Source organism: Lactuca serriola, chromosome 8, assembly GCF_051521515.1.
Source record: "Lactuca serriola cultivar US96UC23 chromosome 8, Lser_US96UC23_V15, whole genome shotgun sequence".
Lineage (NCBI taxonomy): Eukaryota > Viridiplantae > Streptophyta > Magnoliopsida > Asterales > Asteraceae > Lactuca > Lactuca serriola.
The window spans coordinates 63360059-63380183 of record NC_136415.1 but is presented as its reverse complement, the minus strand read 5'-3'; the positions used below and the strand labels follow the sequence as shown (position 1 = coordinate 63380183).

Sequence of the window (20125 nt, the reverse complement as noted above, 5' to 3'; positions counted from 1 at the left end):
GAACTGTGGCGGCTATTATGAGAAGGAAGATCGGTGATATCGACATGAGTGGTGGAGGGTGGCGACACCGGTGGAGATTGGTGATTTTGGATTAGTTTTTGGGATTAGGGGATGGAAGTGGTTATTATGGAGAGAAAGTGAAAGAAGAAAGAGAATGAAAAGAAGTAGTTTTATTTAGGAAGAGGAGGTGATGGTGCATGGAAGGAAGATGTACGAGGCCATTGGATCGCTAACCTACGTAAGAAGTAACATAAATAATAGTATCATATAGATTTTGTTAATATTTTAATCATCTGATAAAGTATATACAATATAAACGGGCTTTTTCAATAAGTTTTTTTATTGATGTAATATCATGGTCATATCAACAAACAAAAACTTAACGTGATAATGACTTAGGAGGATAGTAAGGTTTTCAGTTTGTCCGTATTAGGTTTAAGGTTTTTTTTGTGCGTATTAGACCAATATGGTTGTTATTACCGTTTAGAAATAGTCATTTTTACCGGTAAAAGTGACTATTTCTAAACGGTAATAACAACCATATTGATCTAATACGCATAAAAAAAACCTTAGTGACCTAATACGAACAAACTGGAAACCTAATTACCCTCCTAAGTCATTAACCATAATTATTTAGAAAACATGCTTACTAATCAATATGACGGACTTGTTTGACTGAAAATAGTTTCTTCCATTTAAACTTATCTCACAACCCTTCCAGAACTTCTAAGTCCAAAAACTCATATGATTGATGATCTTCATTAGATAAATATAAAACATTTTATCAATAACTTATTTTTTTTCATTTAAATATTTACATGAACACATCCATATGTACAAATACAATCTCACTTTGATATCTCCCATCAATGTCTACATTTGATAACGAATGGAAATGTAAAACCAATAGGGACTTGCAGAGGATGCCTATTATCAATTATTTTATAAAAAGAAAAACCACAACATGAACTAAGAAACTAAAGTTGCAAAATTAATCAAAAATCAACACATAAACAAACACATACAGACTATATACAACACATAAATAGACGTTTATAAAGCATGAAACTTAATGACAGGAAAAAATAAAAAACTTAAAGGAGACTTTATAAAAAGAAAGATCACCCTTACTTGCCACAAATGGTTGAAGAAATCAACAAGAAGATCAATCTGACCATGGAATCCACATGTTGTCTGATCATGACTTCAGTAGATGAACTACCGAAACATAAGAATTGCAATTGAACTCTATTAGCATTTGAAAATGAAATTAGGGTTCCAGAGAAGACGATGAAGGGTTTAAAATTTTTTTTGGGCCATTTCTCAATTTGTGTGTGTCATCCTTGCGCAGGGGCCATGCTAATCTTCTTTGTATCATTCCAATTTTATCGGATGTCCCCAAAGGGACGACCATAGATGAAGAGATTCGCCATATAGATGAGTAGTAGGTTATATGAGACGACGCGAGTTCTAAACGAACTAGTTTACTGTTGATGGTCATATTTTCTCAATTTCTTTAGATTTAGGGTTAATGACTTAGGAGGGTAATTAGGTTTCTAGTTTGTCCGTATTAGATCACTAAGATTTTTTTGTGCGTATTAGACCAATATGGTTGTTATTACCGTTTACAAATAGTCATTTTTACCGGTTAAAACCGGTAAAAGGACTATTTCTAAACGGTAATAACAACCATATTGGTCTAATGCGCACAAAAAAAACCTTAGTGACCTAATACGGATAAATTGAAAACCTAATTACCCTCCTAAGTTATTATCCCAAAACTTAACAAACATTTAACTGTTTAAGAGAAAACAGAGTGACAAGATATCAATGTGTTTTTTTGGATTTTTTTCCTGTTAATCATCTTATTTTTGTATCAGCTAATGTGTTATTTTGCCGATTTGCAAGAAAAAAAAAACATACTGAAAAAACTATTTACCTTCTTACCAACGGTTTCCTTCTTATCCGAAGAATATCGACCTAGTAGTATTCATCTCTCCCTATCGGACAATGAATCAACCTCGTGCAACAAGCACAATCATCAAAATCAACATCTCCTCCAACACAGTCAAAGTCAAAGTCCTAGAAAGTCAAAAGGATCAACATGCATAGTATAAAGCTCTCGATGAAAACATTGACATGGTCTCACCTTAATCTAAAAACTTCAACCAACAAGGCTCGATATATGATTAATGTGTTGACTCATCTTCCAGGTCATTTGGGGAATCCAAATTGAGGTTAATATGTTAAATCTCATAAATGTGTTCCACCAAGTCTATACAAAGATTGTAATATGTTTCAATGGAACGAACCTCTGCTCTCTTTTCAATGTGCTTGTCACCACCAATTTCTTTTGCCTGTGTCTCGGGAATGGTTCTCTGCTCATCATAATCACATATCGCTATTCCTTTGTTGATTATGGAAAGTATTGAAACTGAGTTGGCATTTGTGATGAAGGCTGTGATTGAAGACTTAAGTGGTTTCTTAGTTTATTTGGCATGTGATGTATTTAACCACTATATATATATATATATATATATATATATATATATATATATATATATATATATATATATAGCATGTAGCTTTGCTTGTTAGAAGAGCTTCCCACAAAGACTCCCTTTCTGTATCAACATCAGTTAGGTTGAGAAAACCAAAGTCTCTTTGTATGTTCCTTTTCTCAATCAATAATATACAAGAGCTTTGCCAAGATTCCTTGCAATTTTATGTGATTGATTCATGATCCTTATTCTAATTCCACACTCGTCATTTCATTATGGACAACACAATTGGTATCAGAGCAAAACTGATGATTCTTCATGTTCTATTGGAACTCAAACTGGTGATTCTACATGTTCTATTGGAACTTAAACCAATGATTCTTCATGTTCTTGTAATTCGTTTGAAGGAATGATGCCTTACAAAAAGCCTATCATTCAAGACATTCAAATGTAAGAAACTCTAAATGTTTGTGTACGAAAGGCATCTGATGTTCAGATTCCGAAATGTGATGAACTTGTTCAGATCCGAAATTCAGTTCTGAATTCTCAGAATTTGAAAAAGAAGAAGAATAAGAGAAATATGACTGGGTTAGTGATGACTGGGTTAAAAGCTGTTTGGGTTACAAATTATGACTGAGTCTATATCTGACTGATTTTAAGTTGTTTGATTATTTCTCTGACTGACGGTGCTGAATGATGAAAAATAACCATATTACCCTTATATTGTCTCTTGTATTGGATTAAATAATTATAAAAATATAACAAAGTTGTAAACATTTGGCTTTTTAAATAGTCATATCGAGTTTTCATCCAAACAACATACTTTTCTTTTAAATAGTCTTATCGGTTTTTCATTTGTTTTTGTCAAAAACAAAATTATGAGTGTTTTTCAATTTCTCCATTACAACAGTCCATGAGCTTCCTTTTAAGCCACCACCCTCCCGACCATTAGTTGTTAGTTCATGTATACATGCTTCCAAATAAGTTTCGTCTACACACTCTAATTCCAACTAACTCCGGGTCTCTTATCCGACATGTCTATGATAAAAGAAAATATAAATCAGCAAACTTAACACACATGTACAACATAAACCAAGCATAAATCTAATTTTATCATATTTTTACCAACATGTACAACATAAATTTTGATTTCATACCAATAAATTCTGATTTCATACCAAGATTGTACAACATTTCAACAAATTCTGATTTCATTCCAACATTTCAACAAGTTCTGATTTCATACAAGCTTTCAACAATTTCTAATTTTATACCAACATTTCAACAAGTTCTGATTTCATACCAAGATCATACAACCTGATTTATACACATACAAATTTTGCTTTCATACACATTTAAGTCTCATTTCATACACATAAACTCTGATTTCATAAACATATAATATGATTTTATACACATAAATTAGAATTTCATACACATACAATTTGATTTCGTACATATATCGTCTGATATCATCCATCAACCATAACAACAACACAAACATCAGTTTCGCAACTAATTTTAAAAAAACAGAGTGCATACCTATTTTTGTGGAAGTTATAGTTGGTTGAGAAGGCGACATAGAACTCGCCGGAGGGAGGTCCTGATTTCAGGATTTCTATGTGGAAGATGGAATGAAGGAATAGGTGATGTTGCTGAATAGTAAAGGAGGCATGATTTCTTTTAGGGCATAGAAGGGGTGAGGGCAATGATGTTTGTTTTTTGAGTCATCCACAATTCAAGTTTGACCGAGTAAAGAGCTTGGTCGGTTATTGCTGATCGAGTCAATCAATTTTAGGCTCTACCAAAAGGCCTAATCGGACGGAGTCAGCCAAATTTACTGACCGGACCCAGTCAACTCACTATCAAATGGACCTTAAGTTTTGACTTATAGTTGTGGACAGAACGTTTTTTAGGTATTTCATCAAATCATGGAAAGGAGAAGGTCGGAACACACATACATATATATCAACAGTTTTATGATATGAGATTCCATGATGTTTTTCTTCAAAACTCTGATTTTGGATTACAATTTATGAACAAATGTTCTTACATTGAATATATATTTATAAAAATGGGTGTTTTTTCTATTTGAAAAATAAAAAAATTAGTCTGAAAAACGGGACGTTACAAGTTAATATCAAAGCCCTGGTTTGAGAGATTTGGATGAGCAGTTGTGAAATTCCAAACTCAAACTAAGGATCTGAGAATTTTACAAGACTTTTTTGAAAGAAATGAATGTAAAAGGATAAAATAAGATGCGACGTGTACAGTCATCCGGAGCTCGAACATGAAAGTGATCTCCCAAAATAGCCATAATTGTTATATATGTTAATATGTGAACTGAAAGAATTTCATGCTAGTATGTAGGCTAAGGATCTTTTAGGAATTGCATACTAGAATTCCCTGATATTTAAGATGTCATGTATCCTAGGTATTGCATGTTAGATTGACTACTTGACTAATTATCGCTTTGTAATATTTGTAATATATGTTTATGTTAGTTAACTATTACATGACTACGTTAGGATTGCATGCCCCTAGAATTAGATATTCCCTAATTGCTTGATTTGGTCCTATTGCACAACTCCTTTTTGCGTCCAACCATTATAGTATAGGATCTCTCAGTTTAAGGACTTCCTAATTCTAGTTGCATGTGGTTAGTATTTGTATGATAGTTATTTGATATCAATATAATTTTCTTTCTTATCAGGATAGCCAGGTGGGGTGGAGTTCCTAGTGGCCTAGGAAAAGTGTTAGGATATGTTAGTGCGGGTATATGTGTAAGAAGAATCCTAGAAGGAGAGTCTAGGAAGATTAGTAATGTGTGCTTGTGTGAGTACGTGTATCTGTGGTTAGAACTGTTAGTAGTCGTCGTATGTTGTGACTTGGGAACCTTGAGATAATTTTGTGGATGAGTACGGATTTATGTGGAAGGTAGTATAGGCCCGTACTACTGGAAGCATGGGATCGGCATGGGGATGACGAAGAATCAAAAGGTTACTAAGGAGTTGGTTGATAGTAGATAGTGCGGTATAGCACTAGGGTTAATTGTAGTCCGTTTCCGTCTCTATCAGTCTTTCGGTTATGTTTGCTCTGGATGAGAATGAATATGGTGCTTTTTCAGGCCTTAGTGGCCATGGCCGATTGGGTATGAATGATGCAATATTGTTAGAGTTAGTTGATCCTAAAGTCTCGAGGAACTTGTTTGAAGTAGAACCATTTTGAGTCGTGGTACTCGGGAGGAAGCAATTGTGATGATCGATTAGAGGATTGCAGCCTTTGGCAGGGTGGTCAACCGATGGCTTGGAATGTTATTTGCTACCACAACTTTATATTCTTCCAGCCTCCTATGTCGGGGGGAGAAGACACCAGATTCTTATTGTTGGTTTTTCTATTCATCTAAACACGCAATCATGTGTAGCGGAAACATAACAATAATCATATGTGTTCATGCACCTTAAGGATCTAAGTTTCATGCTATTACTGCTACCTTACAAAAACATAACGAAGGAAGAATTACATGCCTATTATGTAGTCATTGATCTCTATGCTTGAGATCTCGTCCTCCTCAATGCTGCTTGGAAGAAAGGACCCAAAATAGAATCCCTAAATGGTATCACACCCAATGAACACCAAAGATTAAATAAATATAACTAGGAAAGGTTCAATTTCATAAAACCTAAGAGAGTTAGAAATTGTCCCTTGTGGAGGGAGGAAGAGAGTTGGCAATTTTTTCATTTCAAGGTGCGAGGAAATATGAGATCCCTTGAGCCCTATTTATAGCCTTAGATCCTTTCCTTAGATTTTTCTGCCATCCCATGTGGGATAGAGCAAATTCAAATTTCACCTCCATCCCATGTTGGATGGAGTGAAATTTTGGCCAACCCGAATTCTTAAGGATTATGGAATATTCCAATTCACCAACTATTGATTAACTAATATTCAACCCTTTTAATGAATTATACTATTTAATTAATTCCCAAAATATTTTTCCTATTAGTTTCTAATTAATTTCATAAACCATAATAATTAATAAACCAATTTCTTGTTTATTTATTCTACTTAACTTACGTCATAAGGGCAACCCAAAAGGATCATGTTATTATTAGGAATATTACCAATAGTTAATGACATTGGACACTCTGTCCAACACATGTCAACCAAGTGATAGAAGAAAAAGATGGAATTTTATGTATCAGTTTATGCATCAAGGAGGTAACGTCTAGTTTGTTGTGAATCATTTCTATCTTACAACGAAGGGATGTTGGAGATTTGATTGTTCTTTTGGTTTTGTGGCCAACGTGGAGACCATGTAACGAGTTGAAAGCTTCGACCCAATTTTGAGAAGATTGGGTGTCGATTTAGATCGATAATTGGATTCCAAAGATAGGGTTTGAAGTACAGTGGAGGAAAGGGGAGCTGGTGTACTGTCAGGCACCGCCATCAAATAAGAGAGTTATGTTGTTATGTTGGGTTTTTCAGAACTATTATGAGAGCATCTACAAGGGATTCTTGAAGTTTTAGAGGAGGGTGAGGTTGTGGATCATTTCTTCATAGGCAAGTTTCGATTGCATGAGGTTCAGTTCTTTGGGTGCCTTGTTAATCAAATGGTATCCTGGTTGACTTCGCTAAAATTGAGGTGGTGATGATGTGGGAGGTTCCAAGGTCTCCATTTAAGATTCAGAGTTTCCTTTAGATTGATTGATTATTATCTGAAGGATTATCTTATTTTATGCAATGCAATCCGAGAGTTAAGGTTGGAATATATCTGGTTGAGTCTTTTTGAGGCTTTATTGTTTTCGGACGTTAGTTGGTGGTAATTTGAACCCTAAGCGGGGGAGAATTGATTATTCTGATTGGAAGATCAACAAACTGTTTGATTTTGTGGTTTTGGTGCAATGGGTTAGAGGAATCTTCAGTTCAAGTATCCGAGGTTTTTGTTTAAGTTTATTGATGCATAAGAGAATGGAAGTAGGATACCATCAAAATGCCCATGGTTAGGAAGTTTTCTTGTTATGTTCGTCAAGGAGCCATAGTAACTCTTTATAGTTTGGAAGAGTTTAAGAAATGGTCAGATTGTGGGTGTAGAGCGAGTTACCATAAGGTCTACGTTTTCAAGAATGCATAAGTTGTCCTCGTAGTAGAGAGTTCCTAGGTAAGCATTTCACTATATCCAGCAACCCTTTCAGGAACACCAAGTATTATTATGACAGGACGAGTTTGTGCCACTCAGGTTGTGTATCAGGTATTGAGAGCATGGTTAGCTTGTAGTATTAATCTGTTGACCAACTTCAGAGTTCGGTATGTATATTTTCATATGGGACTTGTTTAGTTGTATGTGGGATCGTTGGTTTCAGTTTGTCAGTCCATTTATGATCGTTTTGGATAAGGTGTCTAAGTCCATAACTATTTCTGGTATGTATTTGACCTGACCCGACATGGTCCATTTGGGTTGCATGGCACCATGCAATTGGATAGACTAAATGAGAGAAATAACACTTGTGGTTATTAATATATTATAAGTTCTAATATATTAATAATATTATTTATTAGTTTGAACAAGAATTAATTTTGGTATTAATTAAGTGATCAAAAGATAACTAATTAAATATATGGGTTGATTATGTAAATCATCCATAACTTATATAGTGGGCTAAGAGGCTCCATGGATAGTCAAGTTGGGTTAAACTCATTGGATGCTCCATGGGAGTTACAAACCCATGGGTCATGGAAATGAAGAGTCATGACACATTAGGGTTTACATGGTGTAACCCTAGATGTGTCAACACTATATAAAGCTCATGTGTTCTCCCAAAATCCGTTAAACAAGAAACAAGAGGGCTAGAGCCGATTTTAGTGTGTTACACTTTCTCTCCAAGTTTACTCCATAACATTTGGTGTTGTGTGAAGCATTTGAGGCATCACACTTGGGGTGCTAGGCTCACAAGGTTTCAAGGAACATTTACAACAACAAGGTATGTAGTTCTATCTATTATTTAAGTTAAAATTGTTCCCCATGTATGCTAGATAGGATTATAGCCTTGGAAATCAACTTTGCATGATAATTAGACAAGCATAGATCAAAGGTTATTAGGGTTGCATGTACACTTAGGAAGTGTTAGAATGCTCAAAACCCATCACTGGTATCAGAGCCTAGGCTTGTTTGTTTGTTATTTGTGCTAAAAAGTTGAAACAAGTCGAAAAACTTGTTGTCTGCCTGATGAACTCGCCGAGTCCATGGGGGGACTCGCTGAGTTCATGTGTATCTTCATCCTACTCGGCGAGTAGGTTAGTGCACTCGGCGAGTAGGAGCCACAAAATGCAGATTTTCGACTTTTGCTGCTGGAAATAGACTAGAAACATTACCCTAAACTGTTTTAGATGGAGTAATGTTTGTTCTAATCCATTTACAATGGCAAATATCAATTTTTCATGATTATATGTGTTCATATGGTCTTGAAACTTTGATATGGATATTCATGTTCTTGATCTTATGAATTTAGATGATCATAGGAATTACTTGTAACCTACTTGGTAGTTTAGTTCTTGATCATAATGTGTTTTAATGGAGTCTATAACTTGTCCTCAAGTTATGGAAAACCAAGAGTCACACTTGAATTAAAACCATTAAAAGAACACAAGAGTTAGAAAAGTGAAGAGTCTTCATTTTTTAATACTCTAATTAACTCATAAGTTACAAGAAATGAAATTTTTTGAAAGTTTACAAAACTTGCCCTCAAGTTTTGGAACAAGTAAAGTCTTGATTAAAACTTTAGTTCCAACCCTTAGATTTTTAAAAGTTAAAATTCTACTCTTATACTTATAGTATTATGATTTAATAATTATATATATATATATATATATATATATATATATATATATATATATATATATATATATATTATAAGATCAAAGTCGTCTTACCGCTAGTACGCCTCATTCACGAAGCCGGTCTATAAGGTGGGTATAAGGTTGTAGCCTATAAAATGACAACTTAATGGGTGTCCATTCACACCCACCGCTTGCTTGACCGGTGGAGGGTCGTTAGCCGAACGGGTAAGACAAGGACTTATAAATTCTCATTAAAAGTATAATGATTATTATAAAGTAACTAAATGTTTTATAAATTCCCAATCTTAGTTACTTTAGGAAAATGTGAATAAGGTGCTAATCCATGAAATTACACTTTGCACCTTGCTTAAGTCGTTGGTGGAGCGTGTGTGGTTTACCGGCACACTAACTTGGACTTAACAAGGAAAGAAAAGGGTGACTTAAGGTTTTTCATGAGGTCGGAAGGAGCGCTTGTGGTTTACCGGAACAACGATTAAGTGAAAAACATTAAGGGTACCAAGTAATTTGCATGGTTACTTCACACCTTGTTTTGTGATCCTCGGTATCCCAGTCGCAAAACATGAAGGGCACACTCGAGATTGAAACATGCCATTGAAAAGTTCAATGAATCTCAAAGAATCTAGGAATTTCTAAAAGACAAATAAAACCTAATAATTTATATTTCGTTTTCATGGTGGAAATTGGTGAATCGTCATTCACCTACCTTTCAAATATGTTATACCTTGGATTACGACATCCCTCTTCTAGGTTATAATATATTGTGATTAGATCCTAGCCTTAATATTACATTTGGGTGTTTTATTAAGGACTATCCCTATATCTAAACTAAACCTTTTTCCTTCTTTTCAGATGTCTTCCAACAATGCTACTCCTGGATCAAACCCTACAAACTCCTTCTCTCTCCTGAATCTCTGTGGGAGAGTCATCTTTGATGGATCCAACTTTACTGATTGGATCAGAAACATCAGGATGGTCACTCGTTACGAGAACAAGGAATATGTTCTTGACAAGGAGCTCAAGGTGCTTGAGCCAACTGCTACTCCTGAGGAGTTTGCTGAATATGAGGCACATGAAAGAGATGCTACCAAAGTGGCATGCATCATGATGGACACCATGACAACCGAACTCCAAAAGTCCTATGAGGACTACTATCCTTTTGAGATGCACCAGGATTTGATGGACCGCTACCATCAGAGTGCTCTTCAAGAGCGAAATGAAATCATCTCCTCTATGATCACAACCCGAATGAAAGATGGCGAACCCATCACAAGCCACATGCAGAAAATGCAAAGGTATGTGGATCGATTGATGAAGTTGAATGTGAGCTTCCCTGAGGAGTTAGCAATAGATATTATTTTCCACTCCTTTCCTTCGTGTTATGATCAATTCCGCATGAAATACCACATGAATAAGGAGGAAGTTACATGTAACGTCCCAAAATTCAAGACTAAAAATTTCTTTTAATAAAATATTAATTAACGTAAAATCATCATTTCAAAACATAAACAGAGTATTAGTTTTCAAAACACTTGTTCATTACCATATTAAAACATTCCCAGGCTGACTAATCTATGGTGTGTGCCATGCGATCATCCCGAGCTCCATCATCCGCTATCAGAGTACCTGAAAGCAAAACTGAAAACCGTAAACATGAAGCTTAGTGAGTTCCCCTGATACCACATACCATACAAACCATTCATAGCCAAGAACCATACATAACCGACTTATCCAAAATCAAGTAAGGTGCTGTGTGCCAAACATAGTCTTGCCATTATGCCACGGGCCGCGCGTGGTCTTCCTGGTCAAGTCTGGGCCGCTCCCTGGGTCTTACAGACAAGTGCCAAGGGCCACCCCCTGGTCTTACAGACATGTGCCAAGGGCCACCCCATGGTCTTTTATGCAAGTATCACAAAGACAACCGTACATACTACTCTACTTAGCTAAACAACATACAGTGTCCCAGAAGCCACCTCCTGGTCTTTCATATATAATAGCATATAATGCGCCAGGAGCCACCTCCTGGTCTTTCATACATATTGCCTAGGGCTAACCCCCGGGTCTTCCTGTCATCCATAATAACATACTGTGTGCCAGGAGCCACCCCCTGGTCTTTCATGCATATTGCCTAGGGCTAACCCCCGGGTCTTCCTATCATCCATAATAACATACTGTGTGCCAGGAGCCACCCCCTGGTCTTTCATGCATATTGCTTAGGGCTAACCCCCGGGTCTTCCTATCATCCATAATAACATACTGTGTGCCAGGAGCTACCCCCTGGTCTTTCATGCATATTCTAAATGGGCCGGCATTAGTGCCTTAGACCCATACAAACAGTGAGGAGACTCACCTTGCACTGCTGAACTCGGTTGATAATCCTCTGGTTGCTGACCGACAACTCTCTGAACCCCTGCTCCACTCGCTCCCCGAGCTACCAATGTCAAGGCAACTCTGGTCAAAGACAAAGTCCTGGTCAAAGTCAACCTTCTAGGTCAACCCTAATCTCCGAGTCACCCTATTGACTCGCCGAGTTCATATGTTCAAAGTCCTTCTCTTAGCGACTCGTCTCGCCGAGTCAGTCCATGACTCGCCGAGTCTGCCGATTACCGAGTCCTGACCCATCCAACTCACCGAGTCTCCATTCGACTCACTGATTCGAGTCTCAACTCGAAGGGTTTGGGGTTTCGCGAACTGACTCGCCGAGTCCAAGAACAAACTCGCCGAGTCCAGGACAACCTTCAACATACTCGTCGAGTTGTTCATCCAACTCGCCGAGTTCCTACCCAACATCATCTAACTCGACGAGCTGTTCATCCCACTCGTCGAGTTCCTCCTCGTCTTCATGCTACTCACCAAGTCCACTCAAAGGACTCGCCGAGTCCATTCCGATCTACATACATGCAGAGGACTTTTGAGTCATGCATGGACTCCAAACTGCAGATCCACCCTTCCCAAGCCTATTCCTCACGTAAAGTTGCAAACTTTACGTGTAGAGATGGAGATCTAGGCAAAATACACCATAAACTAGGGTTTAAGGCCAAGGGGCTTCAAAATTGACTCAAGGGCTGATACTTTATGCTTCTCTAGTCCATAACACACTTGGATCTGAAGTAGCAACTCCAGATCCGGCTTCTAACTCAAATGGGTGACAAACCATGGCTTAAAAGCCCCAAATCTCACCACCATGGAAGATCTAAAGGAGAGAAACGACTTATTACCTTCAATATCTCAAAAAGGCTCCACAATCTCTAGATCTGAAGCCAATCCTCGAACTTCACTGATTCCCCTCTTTCTTCTTCCTTCAAATCACCCAAAAATGGCTTGGAAGCTTGAATGCACAACAATGGAGGCTTAGGGTTCGCTTTCTGAATGAGGGAGGCTCTATGGAACCCTAATGGAGAGAATAAGGAGCTTAAATAGCGCCCAAAGTCCCGGATTTAGGGTTTTCCTCGCACAGACCAGACTCGCCGAGTCCGCTTGACCGACTCGCTGATTTGGTCACTTACACCTCGACCCGGATCCCGCTCGGACTCGCTGAGTTCCTCCTTGGACTCGCCGAGTTGCCCCTAAAAATTAGGGTTTTCTTTCCTTTCTTGGCCTCCAAAAGTTTGGGTGTTACATTACACTTAGCAAACTTCAGGGACTCCTAAAGACCGCAGAATCAGGTCTTAAAGGTAAGTCGGTTGTGACCACTCCTGCTACTACTCCAAACTCAGCACCTGTCCTGGCAATCGGGAAAGGTAGAGGGAAGAAGAGAAAGAACCGTTCAAAGGGTACCAAGGTTAAGACTCTTGATGGCTCCTCTTCTAGCGGAACCAAGAAAGGTTTTGTTACACCTTCTTCTGATCCCAAAGAGGCTGAATGCTTCTACTGCCACGAAAAGGCGCACTGGAAGCGTAACTGTCCAAAGTACCAGCAAGATTTGAATGATGGGAAAGTTAAAACCAACCATGCAGGCATTTACACTATCGCATCTAATAATTCACTCTATTCTAACTCTTGGGTCCTTGATACCAGTTGCGGTATTCATATTTGTTCTGAAATGCAGGGACTAAGAAGAAGTGAGAATGTGGAGCTTGGAAAGATAAACTTGATCATGGCGAATAGGAAAGTTTCACCTGTCACCAAGATTGGAGTTTATACTTTGTTTCTTAGTAGTGGATTTACTTTAGATTTGAATAAATGTTGTTATTCGCCAGAAATGGAAAGAAATGTTATTTCCTTTCATGCTTTGTATAAACAAGGTTTTACCTTTTCTTTTGATAACGAAACTGGTGGAATAAATGCTTTCTATAATAATGTGTTTTATTTTAAAGCATTACCTTGTGATGGTGTGTATGAAGCTGTTTCTGTTGTAGATAACTTAGGAAATAATGTAATGTGTATTGATTCTACTAATGATAATAACTTGGATAAAGCATCATTATGGCATTGTCGTCATGGACATATAAGCAAGAAACGCATAGGCCAGCTCCAAAAGGATGGAGTCTTGGAGTCATTTGACCTAAAGTCAGATGATAGTTGCGAATCATGCTTACTTGGAAAAATGACAAAGTCACCCTTCACTGGTTCATGTGAGAGGGGTGAAGGTTTGTTGGATCTTGTACACACGGATGTGTGTGGACCCTTCAAACATGCCACAAGGGATGCTAATCGTTATTATGTGACTTTTACGGATGATTACAGTAGATATGGATATGTCTACTTAATCAAGCATAAGTCAGAGACTTTTGAAAGGTTTAAAGAGTTTAAACAGGAAGTCGAGAATCAATTGGGCGGGAACATTAAGATGCTTCGATCCGATCGTGGTGGTGAGTATCTTAGTACTGAGTTCCTCGATTATCTAAGGGAATGTAGGATTGTCTCACAATTGACACCTCCTAGGACACCACAGTTGAATGGTGTAGCTGAGAGGCGCAATCGAACCTTGTTGGACATGGTTCGTTCCATGATGAGTCGAGCTACGCTACCAATCTCATTTTGGGGGTATGCCTTAGAGACTGCCACCCATATCCTTAATTTGGTCCCTACAAAGAAGGTTTCCAAAACACATCACGAGATGTGGACTGGAAAAGTTCCTAGTCTAGCCCACATCAAGGTTTGGGGTTGCGAGACTTTTGTGAGACGCGAGACTCATGACAAGCTCGAACCTCGAAGCGAGAAGTGTATTTTCATCGGCTACCCACAAAAATCCTTTGGTTACCTCTTCTACACACCTAGTGAGAATGTGGTCTTTGTAGCAAGGAGGGCTGTCTTCCGAGAGAGAGAGAGTTTATAAGCCAAGGAGACAGTGGGAGGCAAATTGACCTTGAAGAACTTCAAGAGTCAGGTGGTGAAGGAACCTCAAACCCTAGCAGTCAACTTGAGGAGAAACCTCCTGTTGATCCAATTATACCTCCAGTTGTACCTCTGAGGCGTTCCACAAGGGTTAGGAATGAACCTGAGCATTACTATGGTTTCCGTATTACTGCGGAAGGTGAGACACTTATTAGTGATGAGACACTAGTAGGTCTAGATGAACCTAACAGCTATGCGGAAGCCATGGCAGGCCCTGAGTCTGCTAAATGGAAAGAGGCAATGGAAAGTGAGATACAATCCATGTATGACAATCAAGTTTGGAACTTGGTTGACAATGTGCCAGGTCGTAAGACAGTTGGGTGAAAATGGATCTTCAAGAAGAAGACCGACATGGATGGTAATGTACACACTTATAAGGCTCGACTGGTAGCAAATGGGTTCTCTCAAACTCCTAGAGTGGATTATGATGAGACCTTTTCTCCAGTAGCCAAGATTAAGTCTATTAGGGTATTGTTAGCCATAGCTGCATTTCATGACTATGAAATATGGCAAATGGATGTCAAAATTGCTTTCCATAATGGAAAGTTAGCCGAGGATGTTTACATGAATTAGCCAGAGGGTTTTTTCAGCTCAGAGTACCCTAATAGAGTGTGTAAGCTTGAGAAATCCGTCTATGGATTAAAGCAAGCACCTCGCAGATGGAATCTTTGCTTTGATGAGAAAGTCAAGGAATTTGGCTTTTCTAGGAGTGAAGATGAATCTTGTGTATATGTCAAGGCTAGTGGGAGTATAGTTAGCTTTTTGGTACTGTATGTGGATGACATACTACTCATAGGAAATGACATCCCAACTCTGCAGGAAGTTAAGTCCTGGCTTGGGAAGTGTTTTGCTATGAAGGACCTAGGAGAAGCTGCCTATATCCTAGGGATAAGGATCTTGAGAAACCGGAGTAAAAGACTAATTGGACTTACTTAGAGTACATACTTGGACAAGGTGTTGAAGAGATTCAGCATACAAGATTCCAAGAAAGAAGAGTTACCCATCCAAAGTAACACTAGACCGGGTAAGACGCAGAGCCCGAGTATTGAGGTTGAGATAGCAGAAATGAGTCGGATACCTTATGCTTCGGCAGTAGGCTCGATCATGTATGCTAGGACCTGTACTCGTCCTGATGTAGCCTTTGCTTTAAGCATGGCTAGTAGGTATCAGGGGAATCCTGGTAAGGCTCACTGGACAGCGGTAAAGAACATTCTCAAGTACCTGCGAAGGACTAAGGACTGGGTCCTTACCCTCGGTGGGAGTGATGACTTGAGATTTGTAGGGTATAGTGATGCTAGCTTCAAGACTGATAGGGATAATTTCTGCTCTCAGTCGGGCTGGGTCTTTACCCTAAACGGAGGAGCAATCTCTTGGAAAAGCTCCAAGCAGGAGACAGTGGCTGATTCAACTTGCGAATCAGAGTATATAGCGGCAAGCGAAGCGGCAAAAGAAGCTATGTGGCTAAAGAACTTCATTGGAGACCTTGGAGTTGTACCAGCTATATCGGATCCTACTAAAATTTTCTGTGATAGTGAAAGTGCAGTTGCCTTAGCAAAGGAACCAAGGGATCATGGGAGATCCAAACACATTGACAGAAAATATCATTTCATCAGACATCATATTGAAGAAGGACTCCTCGTGGGAAAGAGGGTATCATCGGATGAGAACCCGGCAGATCCCCTCACGAAGGGACTGGGTAGGGTTAAGCATCTCCAGCATGCTAGGAGCATAGGGCTGAAGGATGATATTAGTTTTAGTAGTTAGATAATATTGAAATTTGTAAAATGTAATTGACATTTGATGATGAATAAAAGTTTTATTTATTTATGAGTAAAGTGTTACTATCTTTTGTCAATCGTTTACTATTATTTCTTTTGCATGTTTTGACTTCCAGAATATTTATGTTGTTTCACATATTATTCAAATTATCCACAGTCAGTCATATGTTGGAAGTAGATATGAAGTAAGACTGTCATGAGTTGGTTGTAGAGGTCTAAGATGTTGGACATGGCCTCAACACTCATGAGTGCTCATAAGTTTTGAGTATTGGATTCAACCCATGCTCGCTGGTATCACTTCATGGAATTTATCTCGAGTGATGGCGAGACGGTAATATCATATAAGTCTTCAAACCTAGAGATATGACTTGTTAACTATGAGTTAGTTATGCATTGAACGTATGAAACCGTATTGGTAACTCAATGTTATAAAACCTGCGTTTGTGTGTAATTTAACAAGTAGAAGAACAAGCATATGAGTCGAAGTTTATCTATTCCTTCTTGGATTAGAAGCTGATATCTGGGCCCCTCGATGATTTTGTTTTGACCTATGTATCGGGCCTGGTCAGAACTAAGTTGATGTGTTCAATTAAGTTCTTTGTCAAACAAATCGGAAATCGGGAAACAAACTGCTGGACGATAAGCAAGACTATGTTCCATGTGTTTGTCCGGCTGATATCTAGAACAGAGGATTATATGATCCCTTATCTAAAATGGCATACCATCATCTTCTCAGTTCCGAGAAACCTTGAAAGGAGCTACGATTGCCGATCGGTTCCTGAAGTCATACTTGCAGTTATAGTTATTAGACTTATCCAAGTGGGAGACTGTTGGATAAGGTGTCTAAGTCCATAACTATTTCTGGTATGTACTTGACCCGACCCGGCATGGTCCATTTGGGTTGCATGGTACCATGCAATTGGATGGACTAAATGAGAGAAATAACACTTGTGGTTATTAATATATTATAAGTTATAATATATTAATAATATTATTTATTAGTTTGATCAAGAATTAATTTTGGTATTAATTAAGTGATCAAAAGATAACTAATTAAATATATGGGTTGATTATGTAAATCATCCATAACTTATATAGTGGGCTAAGAGGCTCCATGGATAGTCAAGTTGGGTTAAACCTATTGGATGCTCCATGGAGGCTCCATGGGAGTTACAAACCCATGGGTCATGGAAATGAAGAGTCATGACACATTAGGGTTTACATGGTGTAACCCTAGATGTGTCAACACTATATAAAGCTCATATGTTCTCCCAAAATCGGTTAGACAAGAAACAAGAGGGCTAGAGCCGATTTTAGTGTGTTACACTTTCTCTCCAAGTTTACTCCATAGCATTTGGTGTTTTGTGAAGCATTTGAGGCATCACACTTGGGGTGCTAGGCTCACAAGGTTTCAAGGAACATTTACAACAACAAGGTATGTAGTTCTATATATTATTTAAGTTAAAATTGCTCCCCATGTATGCTAGATAGGATTATAGCCTTGGAAATCAACTTTGCATGATAATTAGACAAACATAGATCCAAGGTTATTAGGGTTGCATGTACACTTAGGAAGTGTTAGAATGCTCAAAACCCATCACGTTTGGTCATTGCGTTCATCGTCAACAACTAAGATTGTTTGAGGGTTTTAAGCTATATTAGTTGAAGGTGCACTTGGTGCATCAACCTTTAGTCAAGTTCTGTCTGTTGTATATCTTGGTTTTTGGGTGTGTGCACCCTTGGTTGTTTGGTTATGGAATTGTTATTTCTAGCATACTCAGGTTTGGGTTAGTTGCGCATTGATGGAGATACGTTCAGTTTTATTTAAGGTTTGGGATCATGTTTCAGTTGTTTAAGAGAATGTTTATGTTATTGGTTGAGGTTCGTCGGAAATTGTGTCTGATTTATTGCTTTCGAGTTGGAACAAGTGTTAAAATTTCTATCTTGTTTTATAACTACATGCAACCATGTTTTTTTTTCTGGTGTTGCGTCAATAGCAGGCAAGATTGTCAAACAGTTTGCATGTTATAGAATTTTATGACTCATGTTGCATTTGGAAAGTGTTAGGAGGGATGTTGACTGAGTTCCTACAGGTTGGTGGGATGATGGTCATGTGCCTATACGCTAACCGAGGTGATTATCGTGACGTGAGTATTCAAGCCCGTGGTTGTGTAGAGTCAAATGTTTTGATAATATCAAGATGTCGTAGTCTTCTTAGTGTAGAGTCCAAGTATAGCATAGTTGTTTATATCGAAGGTTTCATATCTTCAATATATCTATGTATTTTAGTAGGCACTGTTACTTAGTAACACTTTAATAGTCGAAGTCCTACTATTCATTTTGTATTTGTGAGGGCACTATAAATAGTGTTGTTGCTTAACTCATTTGTAACTTTTCACTCTCATTTTTCACACACTTGTACTTTTGCAAATTCCAGATAATATGAGACGAAACCAAATTTTATTTTCCTTTTATAATCAAATTTCTGATTGCTTTTGTTAATTATTTGATTTCTCGACCTTTCAATTGGTATCTGTGGGGGAATCATCAAATTGTTTGAGGAAATATTTTCTTGTTTTCATATATTTATTTATTCTTTTATTATTCATCTTTTTCCGCATTTGAAAACATTGTTATTCGAGTGATCTCTGAGATTTATCGATTATGTAATTGAGAATCAGTCATTTGAATCTGATTTCATTCTTATTCAAGCTTTTTTTCTTTTCTGAAAAAATCGATGGCAAATTTGAACATGAATATGATGATGAACCACGTAAATCTCCTTAGCTCATCCACAAAAATCCCAATGTTACTGCCAGAGTATTATGATTAGTGGCCAGATCGAATGGAAGATTATCTTGACGGAACCGACAAAGATATATGGCATTGTATTGATAAAGGTCTGTATCAAGCTAATTTGGTTCAAGAAGAGCGAACAACAACACAAAGTAAAGATATGAGTGTGGAACAATTGCATAAACAAGCTTATGATAAAAGGTGTATTCGTGAATTGCGAGGAGCCTTACCACCGGTTGTTTACAGTTACATCCATGGATGTAGGACAAAACATTAGATTTGGAACACACTTAAGGAGAAACTTCAAGGAAATGAGCGTAAAAAGAAGAGTTCGGTGACGAAGTGCTTTTCTGAGTCGGCTAATTTAAAAAACAAAGAAACATAGTGAATTGAAGCTTACGATCGTTTCAATGAGTTGATCTATTAGTGTTCAAGATATGATGTGGTTTGAAATGTTATGGAGTTCAAAATTACCTTTATTCTTGGTTTAAGGAAGGAATGGAAGAATATTTGCTTAATGATCAAAACGTAAGAAAACTTCGACACTTACTTTTTGTTAAATCTACACAAAATACTCAAAGCTCATGAGTCTGAGGTTAAAGAAATTGTTGATGAGAAGGAAAAAATGAATTTTAGAGGTCTTTTGGATTTGGTGTCAAAAAAATGTTAAGGAAATTTTTTCTGATGGAAAAGAAGATGTTAGAGAAGAAGGCTTGATAATGAACTTGGATGATGAAGCTATGGTCTATTATTCGAACAATAGTGTGAAAAAGTTTGAGACGAAGCCTATGAACATTAATTTAAAAAATAGTTCTATTAAGAAATCATATATGACATCAAGTTCTGGTATTCAACACAAAG

The 20125-nt window shown here is 37.6% G+C and overlaps 1 non-coding gene across 1 annotated transcript; it reads right to left on the bottom strand.

Annotated features, from left to right (window-relative positions):
* Positions 1–1300: 1300 nt before the first annotated feature.
* Positions 1301–1408, bottom strand: LOC145071854 (U6 spliceosomal RNA). Its single transcript, XR_013690819.1, has one exon. It is a non-coding gene; the product is annotated as a U6 spliceosomal RNA (small nuclear RNA).
* Positions 1409–20125: the final 18717 nt, after the last annotated feature.